Source organism: Dromaius novaehollandiae, chromosome 9 (assembly GCF_036370855.1).
Source record: "Dromaius novaehollandiae isolate bDroNov1 chromosome 9, bDroNov1.hap1, whole genome shotgun sequence".
Taxonomy (NCBI): Eukaryota; Metazoa; Chordata; class Aves; order Casuariiformes; family Dromaiidae; genus Dromaius; species Dromaius novaehollandiae.
In genome coordinates this window covers 13,369,343-13,381,109 of record NC_088106.1, presented here as the reverse complement: position 1 = coordinate 13,381,109, position 11,767 = coordinate 13,369,343, and positions in this window count along the sequence as shown.

Genomic DNA, 11,767 nt, shown 5'->3' with positions numbered 1-11,767 from the left:
TTATTTTATTCTTGCAAGCCTGCCCTACCCTTCACATCAGGGATCTAAGGGATGTCTCTGTGCAGCATATGTCCCATAATAAATTACGGGATCCATCAGACTTCCCTTGCAGTGGTCTGTGAACCGAGACAAATGACAGCTGACCATGGAGAACCACTTGTCCAGGTGCTCAGTGTCCTGAGCCCATAGCCATCACTCCAGGTTTCTCTTTGCAAGCCCCACCTCCCTCTACTTGTTGGTGAAATAAAACAGAACAAAGAGGAGCATCACCAAAACACAGAGTAAACAGCCACCAACGAAGCAGTAACGTTTCCAGAGGGAGGTGCTGCCGAAGGAAGGGGGGCAGTGTGTTGGGGTTGCTTGGGGTGTCAAGTCCCAGCCTCTCCAGATGCGGCGGGTGCTGGCCTCTTTCACATGCATTGAGGCAGCCGGTGCCTGGGCTGGCCTTGGCTCTTGGCAAACCCTGAGCTGGCAGCCCTCGCAGCTGGCGCTGTCATGCGGCCCCACCACTGGTGCTTCCACAATGACTTCAACGAGGTCGGAGGGCTGCACTGGCACATTGTAGCACTTCTGGAGGATCTTTAGCACCAGGTTGTCCAGGATCCTGGCCATGTTCTCCTGGCTGAAGTCAGGCTCTTCCAGCTGGGAGTCAGGGCACTGTCTGCATGCCTGGTGAAAGACTCTCATCCACGCTGCTCCTGCCTGCATGCCTGGCACCGGCGCCGACTCCAGCGCATGTGGAACAAGATGTGCACATTGGCCGATGACCACTTGTGCCAGCACAGGGAGCATTGAAACCTGCCAGGTCAAGGACAAGACAAGCTCATTCTCAGCTCCTTGCACTGAGCCAGTGGCCTCCAGCACAGTCTGTAGGGACCAGGGCAGCCAGAGCTCATGGATTAACTTCATACAGGCAAGCTTTACACTGGATCAGCCAACAGCCCATCCTACCCCCTGTCAGCATAACACTTGCCTGGGTAGTTCAACATACACATGAGATTAGGGCTGGCCCCAGCATTAAAGATTTTAGGACCAAGGCTGCCTGCTGGAACCAGCCTATCCCCCTTTCCTCGTCTGTCTGGGCCCTGCTGCCAGGAACAGGGGCCCTTGAGGAGGGAAACATCAGCAATCAGGTCCGTGTGGGGCTATGGCTCCAGTCCCTCACCCATGCCCGCACTGCACAGCTCAGCGGAAAGTGAGCTTCAAGCCCAGAGGCTGAGGAAATCAAAAAAGAAGAAAAATAGAAGGAAGGTGTAGGTGGAGGCTGCAGGGCAGGTGAGAAGATGTCTTGAGGAGTTGAAAGGGGTGTAACCCACAGCTGCTCTTTTGCAGTGTGCATGGCAGCCACTGCTGTCTCCTGCTGGCTGCTCAATGCCTGGTGTCCTGCCCAGGGTGGGTGATGCTTGGGAGGGGGTCTTGCATCACCATCACTAAGCCATGACTGCTCTCTGCTCCGGGACCTCATGGCCCGGGTGCAGGGGCAGAGACTGCTCAGGCAACCCTGCCTGCCCCATGTCTCAGCAGATTGGGTGTCCTACCTGGGCCTCTCCTCTTCATTTCCTGCCATCCATCTTCCCTTAACCATTCTGCATCCCTCTCCACTCCTTTGCAGCACAACACCTGCCCTCTTTGCACCTCCCTTCCTCCCCCATGTGGCTGCGGGGTGGCATGGATGAAGGGCTGTGTGCACGCTCTGCAACCCTTTCTCCATGGCTGGCATCACCCTGCTGCGTCTCTCATTTTAGAGAGGGGAGGAGGGCGTGGGAGCAGTGTGCATGGAGACTCCTACGAGGCACAAATCCTTCAGGGCAAGGACTTCTTCCCGAGTCATCCATGCACAGAACTGACCCAGAAAATCCAGATGGAAAGGGAGGAAAACCCATTAGATTTGCCAGCTACAGGGTGTTACTCTTCCTGTCTGCTGGAGGAACCATTTGTATGTTGGAATGAGCATGAAGCTCTGGCCAAGTGCCAACTGTGTTTTGGCCTGTTGGAGCTGCCTCACGCTCCTCCCCTCCAATTATCATGGGTTTTTTCAGTTTGGAAATGAACCCCCCAAGTTTGGGATGAAATGGGAAACCCCCTCCTGCCCTCACTTGCCTCCAGACTGCCCCTTTTGTTTCCTATAAACTAACATCGAGAAAGGAAAAGGCAGTCCCTCTGCCGTTGAGCCCGTGCTGAAGCCGGACAGACCCATCAGCCAGGTCAGCCAGCCTCCTGCCAGCCCCCTACCTCTCAGACGCATGGTGCTGCATGAACTCCTTCCAGCCAGGCTTGAGGACATTCAGTTGAATGGTACTGTCCTCCTGAAGTATCCACGGCTCTGTTATGTACATTTCCTTCAACTTTTCCATAAAAATGTCCTGCCAGGTCTTCATAGTCTCACCTGGAGCTGCGGAAGTGGCAGGTTTGAGGCTCCATCAAAGGGTTCTAGACCGAGGTCAGGCTTGCAGCTTTTGGGTGCTGCTACCTGTAAGTAACTTTCTTTTCCTGGACTTTTGCTCCCTCATGGGCTCAAAGTCAAGTCGTTGCGCTTGTGAAGGGGAACTTTTGCTCCCTTGTAAACAGTGCTACCCTGTCCTGATTCCTGCACTGAAAGGCTCTGCTGACACAGCATCAGGTGCCAGCCAGGCAAAATGTCCCCCAAAGCAAAGACAAGGTCTCCCCAAGCCCCGCATGCTTCTGCACATGAGGTATGGACGTGAGAGGACCTCCTGACCCCACTGAAGTCATGCTCTTATAGCATGGATCTGTCTCTACTCAGAGATTTTGAAAATACAAACCTCCGCCAGGCTGTCTTGGCTGGCCATGACTACCAATATCATGGCAGTGGGGGGAAATGTGCAGAGATTGTGCCCAGCACAGGATGATAGAAGTGAAACCTTCTGAAAACGCAAGACTCAGCAGCTGATAAGCCCGAGGTGGCCTTATCGTTCTTGAGAGCTGCTACCAAACAGGGCCTGTTTTTAAGAGCTTTCAGTAAACCCAGCAGAAGAGGCCTGATGTGAAACCGTGCAGTGGAAAGTCGAGGAGGCCAGCACCGTATGTAAAACTGAAACAGGCAATTTGCACTCTGTGCCGAGCGCACAACAGGGAGGTGAAGCCAGCACAGGCCAGTGGTGAGAGCTTGCGAACCGACCGCAGGCTGCTTGCAGCTGGCTCTTTCCGAGCTCACCTCTCTGCTAGGCGACATGTCTGACCTTCCTGCCGCCACTTCTGATCTGCAAGGAGCAGTGAAGGATGCTGGATGCCCAGATCCCCCCAGACATCCCATGGGGAGCAATGAAGGATAGGAAGCAGGTTAGGAAAGAGGCCAGATGATAGCCAGCTTTGAGAGAGATTAGGACATGTGGAGTCTGATAAAGCAGCTTCAGCTTGCCATGGAAAGCAGACCATCTCATCTAGCCTGGAGCTTTTGGAGGAGACAACGCTGCGCACAGAGCAGGTACACAGCTCCCCAAATCACCCCGTCTGCTGGCTTGGCAGAAGCTGCCTGGCCTCAGAGGAAATGTGTTAGGTGGCCTGTTAAGGGCGAAGCCACCATGGAAAGAAATCACAGCTCTTTGGGTCGGGCTTCCAGATAGGCAAGTTCCCACCCCAGAGTTTCACTCAAGCTCCCAGAAGCCAGCAGGATTTAATTTAAAGACTGTAGGATAATAAATCCTGCAGTATAACAGACATCTGCTTAAACAGGGCAGAAGGATCTAAGAGTCAGACTTCAGATATTTCACAATGACTTCAAATGCAGCATGTCCCCATGGCAGTTGCTGAAGCTTGTAACATAGGCCAAAAGCCCAGGTGACTCCAAGCAGAAGTGCCAGAGCTTGGCCCTGCCTTGGAGCTGGCCTGGGGCAGCGGTTGCTGGGAGGAGCAAGACCAGCTGAGGCCATCAATGAATAGTGAATTGAACAGCGCCAGGGAACAGCTATCAGCACTGGGTGCCAGTGTCTGTGCTGTTGAGGAGTTAGACACATCTTGGCCAGGCATAATTTAATGCTATGGCCATAGCCTGAAGTTGTCAAGGACAGAGGGTGGTCACAGCCAGCCACGATTTTCAAGGCAGACAGATGCATTCGAGACCCTTAAGCAGAAAAAGAAATAAAAAAGGGAAAGGACCAAAATTATCCATCCACCAGTCAAAGCTCAGCCTCATTTTTATGTGGCTGTAAGTGAGAACAGCGGTGGCCTCCACACCACAGCTGGTCCAGGCTTTACGCTCAAGGGCAGGCCCTGCTTGGGTTAAGAAAAAGCACTGAACAATTGCAGGGTTGCCTCTGATCCATATATTTCAGCTCAGCTAAAACCGGTGCCAGTGAGGGATGTCTCCTGTTGATATTTTGTCTAAGGGAAGGGGGAGGATGCACATAGTGCCACAGCGCCTGGCACCTCCAGGAAGGGGAGCAGCGGCTCACAGCAGCCAGCAGCAGCGGTGGCGAGGAGGTGTTGAACAGCACCAGGCACATCAGACTTGTCCTGCAGATCCTGGGAGTAGAGATAACTACCGCAGGATGGCAGGGAGCCTTTGATATTTGCTGCTGGAAGGGAAAAACTAGCAAGTCCTTTGTACCAAGAGCTCTCCAGCACCTTTGCAACACACACTACCCGTTCTGGGAGAGCAGAGGAGGTGACAGGGTCCTGCAGCAGAGCCATTCTTCTGCTTTCTTCTCTTTCTTCCTGCCAAGTGCCTCACACAAGCAGGGCCAGTCCACAGCTGGGACCCCCAAGCAATGCAAGTGAAAAAACAAGGTGCATGCCAGACTGCTGCTCCTCGTGTCTGGGCAGTGCAGCTGCTTCTCCTGCACACTCTTCTCCACCCCTGGGTGAGCCAAGATGGCTCGCAAAGGAGCACGGGGCAGAGCTGACCCCACTGCGGGCAGGAGCAACCGCACAGCCATGCAGCTGCAGCCCCGGGAGCACCCAGGTTTCACAGGCCCTTCAGCCCCCCAGTAAACCCATATCTGTTAAGGGGCTGGATTTAAGACAGAGGTGCCCAAGCCCAGGGTTTAGCTGGCTCTCTGTAGTCTGCAGAGCAGCACACAGGCATCACCCAGTGTGAAGGCAATGTATGAACACTGCAAATCACCACTAGGTGCCTGCAAGACAGGGGAGGACTAAACCCTCGGCTCAGAGATCCCCATCCCACAGGGTCAGGGCCAGGATGGGGGCCCCGAGGGCAGTGTAATCTTATATTTTCCCCTGAAGCTGCTGTTTCTGGCCAGTATCGAGGAGAGGCTGAAAGCAGAGAGGCCGCGTCTCACTGAGCAGAGCAGGGAATGCCTGTGGAAGTGCCAATGCTTCAGAAAGGGAGCAGTGGGATGGCAGGGAAGGAGGGAGGGCTCAGCCCCTTTGCCAAGCAGGGAAGAGGCAGCACACACCAGCCCTGTCTCTGCCCCGGGTTTGCTCATTAATTATTATTTCATGTCAGTATAACAGGAACCGCAAGCTCCAGTCTCAGACCCTGGTGCTCGGAGCTACACAAACACAGCAGAGTGAGCTCAGCCAGGACTTTCAGGATCCTGGAGAGTTACAGAGAGCTAGCAAAGCCCTAACCTGCAGAGCCCAAAGCTGACCCATGGTGAACCACATCCCCCTGCACCCAATAGGCCAAAGCAGCAGTGTCCCGCATCTGCCCAGCCTTTTACATGCCAGCACATGAAGCAGCCACACCAGCGCCCAGGACGCACAGTGCGACTGTCTCTGCTGCACTCTCACCGCAAAGGAGAGGACCTCCAGGGAGGTGGAAATCTCCTCGTGGGGAAAGAGGGAGAGAACTAAGGAACTGATAATACATTCCTCAGCACTGCTGGGTTATCTTCATAGTTAGCATCCTCTCCCTGCTATGCCTTGGGGTGTAAAAGCCCCGGGGCCAGGGCAGGAGAGCCACTAGCCATAGGGTGACTGGGATGGAGCCACTTGCACGATGGCATTGGCCGAGATTTACACTGGGGGGCTGAATCAAAGAAAAATCAAATGGTTTTGACTTCTCCCAATTACTTCAATGGCAGATGCATCTGTGTTAAACACCTGGAGCTATTTTTAGCAGAGGACCCCCAGGGAAGCAGTCCTTTCTCCAGGTGCTGTCATATTCACCTAGACAAACCGATCGCTTCGTCTGGAGCATCTGTGGTTGCAGCCCTGCTCTTCCTTCCCAAAGCTGCTACCACAGGGCGGAGGGAGGCTCTCCGCCAAGGCAGGCACCGCTTCCCCAAAATGCTCCTTCCTCGGGAACGCAGCTCACGGGGGGCCCGGTGCTACCCCTGGCACGGAGACAAGCCCCCGCCACCGAAAGCCTGCCACCGTGGAAATCAGCCCCCTGTTACGTCATGGCAACACGACTCAAATCACGACTCAGGCTGTGCTGAGTCCTCGGAGTCATCTCTGAGAAGGAGCCCGGCGCTGCTCCCTCTATTAAAGCCTTTGATTTGCTGTTACTAAAGGGACTTTCCCAGAACCACCCACGGAGACGAAACTGCTTTGACGTCCTGTTCCACTTTGCACACACCTCCCGGCGCAGCCCGAGTGCCTTGTCGCCCGACAGCACTCACCTTGGAAAGAAAAGCGCTCCTGCAGGTGCCAACACAGCCTGGCCTCGGCAGGGACCGGGGACAAACCTCGTCCCTGTCCCGGTGCGACCACGCTGGGTTGGCCACCCACCGGGGCCAGACCCACAGATCCCCTCCATCCCGGTGCTCCGGTAATGACCCCCTCCGGGTATGGAGAGATGCTTGAAGGAGGCAAAGACACAGCAGCCTGGGTGGTAATTTCCCTGCCACTTTCACATACCCTAAAATTATTTGTGACTTCAACCCACACCTCCGGGTGAGCCGATCAGGCACTATGAGGAAGGTTTCGAGCTCAGACACTGGAGTCGAAGCACCCATGTTGCTGGCGAGGACCCTGCTGGGGTCCCCTGCAGAGACGTCGCTCCCCAGGGATCGCCTGGTGCTGGGGGGGAGCCGATGCTGCAGCCAGGACCTTGGGCTGTGAGTGGCATCCCACCAGCTCTGCACACACAGCACCTGTCCGTGTCCTGCTGCCATGGCATTTTGGAGCCTGGCCCATGTGGGCGATATCCTGGTTCGGCTCCGTGTATTTTTTTCTCTAGCATGGAGGTTTTGTGCTTGTCTTTCTGGAATTTCTTGGGGGAGAGGGGCATATCTGCTCTTTTCTGCAGCTCATCAGGGTGAATTTGATTTCTGCCTTTTTCCCAGAAGGCCCCCACACCCTTCCCAAATTGCCTTTTGCCTTCGTTAGAGCCATGCACTTCCTTTTCCCAGAGAAACACTGTTTGAAGTATCTGCCTGTGAGCTATCGATAACTGTTATTGGGATATAGTTTGATAGGTAGCCATCCACCCACAGTGTGAGAATTTCCAGTTTCCTAATTTGCTTATGAGAATGTCATGTAAGGCTGCATGAAGATAGTATCGCTCCCAGTTTCCCTGCATTACCCAGCCAGTCACTCTAGTGAAAAGGAAATTAGGTTGGTTTGACACAATTTGTTCCTGCTAAATCTGTGTTCTCAGCCCCAGTGCTGCCTCTCAATGTTTACCACTTGGTGACCTTACTAATTTGTTCCAGCGGTTTGCTGGGTACCAAGAGCAGTTTGACTCATCTATAATTTCCCAGATCCTCCTTTTTTCCCTTTCCTTGAAGAAGAGGGTAAATTGGGTATCCCTGTCCTCCCAGGACATTGTTCTGCCCCAGCTCTCTGCACTTCTGCTCCGAGCCTGTCATTATTGATGGTAAATGCCTGTCACCCCGTAACAGTGATGCCCATGTCCTGTAGAGACAAGCAATGGCTATCGGATCCTTTGCAGGCTGGACTATCTTCATAGCCAGGCCTTTAGAGGAGAGGGTCCACCTATACCAGGGTAGATTTGAGGCAAGGAGGACCAAGTCCCAAGGAAATGAGGATATGCCCTAGCCAGATATACAGAGAGGGGATATCGCCCAGGACTTCTGGGATAGTGAGGGATGCTGAGAGGTGGGGATGGATTTGAGGGAGGGGCTGGCTGTGCGATGTTGGCAGAAAACGCAAGCAGACACAAATGGTGTTTGGCTCCCTGTTTGTTTGTTGGACCTCATGATGGTACCTCCAGGCTTAAGGAGAGAGCTCAGCCCCCTCCAGCAAGACTCTATTCCAGTATGATGGGTAGGAGGTTGCTCTTGGGCACTGTCCTTGGCCAGACTTTCAGTGCAACAGGCCAAGGACTAGCAGCAGTACCATATCAGGGCCAGGCCCTGTCTGGCTGGTGGGGTGGAGGCTGACTCGCTTGCCCTCCAGGCCTGGGAGCAAGAGGATACCCAGCACGAGTCCCACCTGGCTGGTTCCCTCTTCAGACAGAAGATCCTGCCAAAGACAGGAAGAGAGAGAATGAGAAACTATGGAGCCAACTCAAAGCAAAACTAGAGAAAGCAAAATGAGGCCAGCGGGAGGAAATGCAAATGTTCTGCAAGCCTACAGCATGCTCAGTGAAAGGCAGGAGAGCAAGGCTCTCAGTGGGAAGGGATGGAGGAGATGCAATGGGCCTGAACAGGTCAGGACACACCAGGATTGTGCAGACTGGCTGTGCTTACAGGCCCTGGCAACTTGCCCTGAGAGCTCATCCCTCCCACCAACATTGACCAACATGGGGTGCACACCAGTTTACCCCCAGCAGGTCCCCTCTGGACCAACAGCCACTATCCCAGTGAGGCAAGGCCGTGAAAATGCTTCCATCCCACAGCGTCTGACAAACCAGTCCCACCCAGAGATCACCACCCATAAATCTGAGGGGCCAAAAACACGCACACCCTGCTGAAGCCTCTCCAAAACAGAGACTCAGCTCTGAAACCTCCCAACTCCCCATGAAAGGGTTGCTCTCAGCATGTTGGCTTGTAAGTGAGCAGGATCGTGCCATCATGCATGACTCTACTGACAGTTCTCCCCCAGGCATGTGCAATGTCCCATTTTGCAAGAAAGGCATTTTACAATTTCATGGTACAATTCTCCACAAAGGAGGTGTTGCAAGCAGCAGGAGAGGACTTCCTCTCCATCTTCATCTTCCTACCTTGCTCTCTCAAAATCTGGCTTTTCGGCTAGGGTTTCTTTAGGAAATGGTTGCCCACAAGGTGTTCCCAATCATCTTTAATCAAGGGCTGGTGTGTATGAAGAGATACGGTGCCTTGTTAAAAGCCACATTGGTTCTCAAGCATGTACCTTGGGCTTTCTACTTGTTTAGGCATACCTCAGACAAGCCAAATTTGCACATCCAGCTTCCTGCAGATGCTCATGGAGATCAGACTGAGCTCTCCGAAGTCTCCCAGGAGGACCTGGTTATCTCCTGGCAGGCAAGGCCCCGTTGTAAGACTGGAGCATGGGGCCCGTCAGCAAGCTCTGCTCTCCCAAGGCAGAGGTCCTGGCTGATGCTTGGTCCCAGGAGGCTGGAAGCTGACAAAGCAATTTTGGCACTGATACTGCTGGCGGCCCTTGTTCCACTCATCAGGGGAGCTCAGGGTATCCGTGGTCGGAAGCGGTTGCTCAACTGACAGACCGGAGTACACAGGAAATGGAGTTCAGCTTCAGCGACCACAGCCACCACCTTGGCTGCACACTAGCTACTCACATGTTTGAAAGAGCTGTTAGGTTTGCAGCCCTTGGACAGAGTGGCTGGGGTTGGACAAAGGTGGCTCTGTGCATCTGTGTGGGTATGTGTTTGCAGGTATGTGCATCTTTGCAGGTAAGAGGTGTGTATGTGCATGTGTTCAGTGCACATGTATCTGTGCATGTCTGCAGGTATGAACGCAACTTTGCAAGGGGAACCATGTGCATACCTCTGTGTTTGAATGTCTGTGTTTGTGTGTGTCTTCACATGAGTGTGCATGTCCATGGTCAGGCTAGGAATTTGTGCCTCTGGAGTGATCACTAGAAAATCAGGAAATCCCTCCCGTTTGGCTTCTATATGCTGTCACAAAGCACAGGGGAAGTGGCTGTCAGCAGCACCCTCTGTCACCCCCAGTCAGGGTGTCAGTAGGCACGAGGGGGGCAGAGTCATCCCTATGTCTTGTCCCCTCTGGCCTTCCAGGAGTGATGAAAGACTGACAGCAAGGAAAAGGAAGGTCTAGCTGCTATTTAATTTTACAGGACCTCATTCTTCTCTCATTTGCACTGCCATTAGCCTAGGTTTTCCAAAGTGGGATGCTGGGGAACAGACTCGGGCCCTGCTCTTAGCCTTTCTATGGACAGTCATTTTAATGCACATGGGTTAACCCCAGCAGCTGTGGTGCTGCTGAAGTGAGCAAGGTCAAAATCATAGGTGGTGGGAAACTGGGCTACTTGCTCTACAACAAATCTCCTCTCTGCAGCCTAAATCATAGACCTCCAAAACCATGCCACCCACATCTGGTGAGCCCAGCCCCTCCAGAGCAGTGCTAAGTCGTTGTGGCAGAAAGACCAGAATCTGCCCTATCCCAAACCATACTGCCCCTGAGCCCACCACAGCCCAGCTGCTTCTTGCTGTTGGCTGGGAAAGCTGGAGCAGTTGAAGGGCATCAACCTTTGAGGATACAGGGTGCTATCTCAGCCCCCCCAAAAACCTGATGTGAACTGCACCTTAGTCTCATAGGTGGAAATGAGTTCCTCAGGTCCCTGCTTAATTTGGGAGCAGAGGAAAGGGGCGTAAACCTGCCAGTGGCACAAATATCACCCTGCCAGCTGGTAGGGGTGCAGAGATGGGCAAAAGCACAGAGTGGGAGGGCTGTGGTCAGAAAGACTGAACTAATACCATCACCAGGCTGGAGGGAGAGTCAAAAATGGGAGTTGCTGCTCTCCTGGCTTGCATGGAAAGACAAAAGGAGTCCTTGTACACAAACACACACCTGCACGCTCAGCCAGAGCTCGGCTCCTCAGTCCAGAGCAGGATGCTGGGATGCAGATGCTGACACTCATCTTGGGGCACTGCTTGGTCTAGGGATGCTCCGTCGGGGGTCTGAAATCTGCATCCTGCCTGGAGCTCACCCTGGTGATGAGCAACAGCTAAAGGTGCAGGATCCCAGTCAGGCTGCTGGGTGGCTGGGGGACACAGGCATGGCTGTGGGTCAGATGCTCAACCACCCCTAATGACAACTAGGGCTGCTTTTGCTGTGCCCCAGCCCTGCCAGCTGGCTCAGCGCCCTCCAGGCAGCTGCAGGCCACCGTTTGCCACAAGGAGAAGGGTGTTGCAAAGCCCCAGAGCAAACTGCAGCCGGGCACCCAGCACACCCAATAGCTCCAATTTCTTCTGCTGCCCAAGAGGCAGGATGGAAAAAGTGAAGCAGGGCCCACCTCTTGTGTGTGTCGCATCTTACAGGAAAGCCAAAAACAAAACTGCTGACTGAGTTCCCACTTCTCACTCACGGCAGCCGTCTTCTGCCTTAGCCTTTCTGATGAACCAGGCAAATCTAACCCAGCTGGCCATTAAAAGCAAAGCAGAGGATTTTTATCAAAACTGTTGGGATAGCTGTTTGGGGCTGAGCCACTAGGCAGGTTTTGTTCTTGCAAAAAGTCCTGAGGGGCTTGGCTGCACATTGACAGGAGTAAACATTACAGGAGTTATGGCAATATCGGAGGTGGCTATTGGGAGCTTTCAGAGGCACAGGAGACTGAAAGAGGCCACCGAATCTACTGTCCCGCCCTAAGAAAGGATGTAAGCCATCCCTGACGGATGCTTGTCCCATCTGAGCTGACAAACCTCCAAACCGGGGACTTCATAGCCTCAAAAGGGAGAACTTCTGGTGCCTGGCTCTCC